The following is a 3,936-nucleotide window of genomic DNA, read 5'->3' as shown; positions in this document are numbered from 1 at the left end:
TTAAGTATTAGATTTTTTTTTTTTTTTTTTGTATCAGCATCCCCCAAACTGAAACCAAACCTAACTTTTGGCACCTAAACTACCTCTGTCTTTAACAGAATTGGTCTGAGTTGTCTTGGTTGTTTGTACTGCAAACCTGCATTTATTTTGGGAATAATAATATTATATTGACATGGAGGCAGAAGCTTTATTTTTTTTTTTTCCACTTGCTGGAAGTTGATTCAAAGAGATAAAGCTTGTTAAATCTAAAGAAAATGATTCTTTAGGGTAAAATTCCAGCTAGAGTTGTAGAGGAACACTGGGCAGCCGGATGTTTTTGTTTTGTTTCATTTTGATGGTGAAACTGGGAAAATAATAAGAACACAAAAATTCCTCCAGGTTGGACCCTAAAATGGAAACCTTTTTCTCTTGCCAAATTGAAAACCTTAAAATGTTTTTGAACTGAACTAAACCTTTTACTTTTACATGGAGTACAAGAGTTTGTCTAATTTTTGAATGGCGTTTTCTAACCTTCTAAGCATTAACCTTTCGGCTACATCAAGTCTTGCTTTGCAAGGAAAAAATCTGTGCTTTACCACTTCAGCTTCTGCCCGTTTTGGTCCTATGGCAGCATTTGTGGAGAATGGACTCATCTGGGAAGCGTCACCCGGCTCATACGCGAGCTTCAAGTTCTGCTTTTTCCTTCCAGAGGGCCAAAATTTCACTCTGGGCCTGCACCTGAAATTGTAGGCTGGGCTACGAATAGACTGTAGGTGTCAGCTGCAGTTCAGCATATGAAAGGAACAGTTTCACCTGGAAGTAATTTCGGCCAAGGCGGTGGTGTTTGCCATTGATGGGATTTGGAGGAGTACAGTGAAATTACCTCCTAGGTTAGCAGTGACAATTCTGCATTATGGTAGCGTATAATAGATATCGCGCTCTGCCTCAAATGAGCCTCGGAGAGATGATGAGCATCATATAAACACTAGCGCAATTTGGAAGGCTTTGCTGTTCTGTGATGTTATTGGCACATTTGTAGGAACCGTTTGATTTGTGGAAAATGTCACATTTAATTATCTCTCTTATATCTTTGTTCTCTTCCTTTACAAAAATGATTTCTGGTTTGGAAAAAGCACGAGATGATTAACTGCAGATGTGATTTCTTGTTTCCCGGATATTTGAATTAATTGCCTATAATTTTGCGTCATCACGTACTGTGTGTTACCAGGCTGAACAAAAAGACAGAAAGCCAGGAATTAAGCTAAAGCCTTCCTTTTGTATGTATGTTTATGGTATTGAAAGTGCGTGAATGGTTTATTCGAGACTAATTTTTAGGAGAAAATAGCCACAATTTTAATATTGATTCATAAACTCCTGCCCTGAATAGTTAGATGCAGCAGAGCTGATGTTTCTAAAGTATTTCTCCACGCAGACTTGAATAACTGAAGATGCATCAGTGGAGAACAAACTGTCTCTACAGTGGTTTCTGAAAATGTGTTACACAATGCATTTTACTCTGATGCATATTTTTCTAGTGAGGTAACTACAGGGCTTTCATCACTATCTTTTTCCCCCTTGTGATTAGATTTTGAGGATTTGACCCATTAAAGAAGAATAAAAGTGCGACTTTTGCTGTAAAATGTCAAATGGGAACAGTAAATACATCTTTAGACAGTGTGGTTATTGCCAGTATCCATCAAAAAGAGCTGATGCTGAGGGCTCTCCAAGCCCTGCCATCAGACTTTGGTATCTAGACCTGTTCTCTTGAAGTTTCTCTGCTCAGTTTATCAGCTATAGGGGGACTTCAGGCTTCTAAATGTTGATGCTTTTGCTTGCATGCTTAGATGCCGAAAGTCGTCTAAAAGAGGTTTGAAATGGCCTCCCCATCTCCTCCACCTCCATCGTGCTACATTTGAGCAAGGGTGGGAGGAAAGCTGCAAAGCCTCTGTGGGACACTATTGCCATCTTCCTGTGCTAATCCAAGCGCCATTGCCTTCCCTGAATGCCTTTTAGATGCCACATTTTCATCTTTCTTTCCCAGCTGGATGCCTTAGCAGATGGTTTAAGAGAGAAGGCATTGGGACGGTGAGTATGTGTGGATCATGGTGCGTTAGACTGGAAGCTTATTCTTCTGTGCGTCTTCCAATGCAGATTATGCTAAGGTAGCATGAAAGAAGCATTTTTATGTATTAATTTTTAATTTTCTTTTCCTGCCTGGTTAGGCCCTGCCAGGTGCAGTTATTCTAAGTTGTATTCTGCAAAATATCAACTAAACTGTAACAGCAGAGCAGCCGCTGAGCATCCACTGGTGCTAATTGATAAGGAGAGGTAACAGGAGGGTTGCATTTAGACTGGCATAATTTTGGCTTCTTGAGGGGTACGCACATTGCTCAGCTTCAGGCACGTAAAATTTGCGGTTTGCTCTGTAGAGTCAATGAAGAGAAAGGCTGCTTGGATCTCCTACACCTTCAAAAAGAGCTGAGAGTCCTATTTCCACAGCTGTCTAGTTTGTGGATTCACGCAAGATAGTAAGGGTTGTACCTGAATCTTTGCAAGGGTCTCTCTTCCCTTCATCCCTCCCTTCAGTTCAGCAACCCTCACCAGAATGTTCTACCTGAACGTTAATCTCCAGTATCTGGAAGGAGGCAGCATGCAGCAGTTAAGTGATAGCCCCACTTATTTTCATCCATACGAGGTAAAAGCTGAAATTTTACTTCCCTAACATACAGTATTGATTTTCAGCACTTTGCAACAATGACAGAAATAACCATCTCCTGAGAGCTGGTCCATGCACTTTGTAAACTCTTTTTTTTTTAAATAGTTTTTAAAAAATGATTATTATTTATTTAGTTTTACACACAGAAATGTTAACATTTGAGAACCCTAGAGAAATGGTGGTAGAATGTGTGGTGAATTCCAAAATAGGATGCAGACCTTTATTTGCAGTGATGTCTCTTACCATAACTCAGCAGGAGACGCTGAGAAGCACGCTAGCAGAACCTTACCACTGTGTCCCCTGAGTTTCCTGCGTGGTGACTTCATGTTTGCAAATGCTGTTTGATAAGTGGTAATAAGACAGTGTTAATTATACTGTGTATATTGACACTGGAAAGTGAATCTCAACTTGCTTTTCAGGTGGTTTTTAGGTTGTTTTGAAACTCCCCCTTGCTGCATCTTGGCCCTTTATTTAGATTAGTTATTTCAACAATTCTGCTTTGTGGCAATGACATCTATGTGGCTGTGTGCTATGGCTCCTGAGAGCTCGGTGTATATTTTTGAGGGTAGTTCCAATTGTTGAGGCTTGCCTAAAGCCAAGTGTAGTCATTGGTTGCAGCAATTAGAGAATGTCCCGTATCCCTTGTTCTGCCTTTGTTCTGCTTAAAATCTGTTGCTGGCTATTTGTTTAATTATTCTGCTGGACGTGAACAGTAGTAGCAGTAAATGGCATTGCAGTATGTTAAGTTCTGCCCAAATTTAGACAAAACAAAGTATTTCCTGCCCTGAACATTTTTGTACCGTGCACTGTACGTTCAGTTTTGTGGACAAGGGTGGCTGGTAATACATTTGCAGCTGTTGTCAAGATTGCTGTTCTACCTTTCAAAATTAAAATAGTGAAACATGTGGCTGCGTCCTTGTCATTCCTAAAATGCATTACAGCAAACTTACAAGCATGTCTTTCAGGAATATCCCGTATTATCTCATTGAGACATACATTACTTCGCTTACATGTGATGGATAATGCAAGAGGCCTGGCATGTCTTCAGAGGGAGGACTCCATTGACAGTGTCTCTCTGCTTTTTTCATTTGTCTTAATTTCTACACTTTAAGTGCTTTTAAGCTATTTTTTATTTCATAAGCATTAAACCTGTTTTCTTTTTAACATGCGATTCTAAGAATAAGGGAAACGCAGTGTTCTCTTCCCCCTTGCTAGAGAATTATTTTACATGTGCCTTAACC

Source organism: Pygoscelis adeliae, unplaced genomic scaffold (genome assembly GCF_000699105.1).
Source record: "Pygoscelis adeliae isolate BGI_AS28 unplaced genomic scaffold, ASM69910v1 Scaffold92, whole genome shotgun sequence".
NCBI lineage: Eukaryota > Metazoa > Chordata > Aves > Sphenisciformes > Spheniscidae > Pygoscelis > Pygoscelis adeliae.
This window is presented reverse-complemented; position numbering follows the sequence as displayed.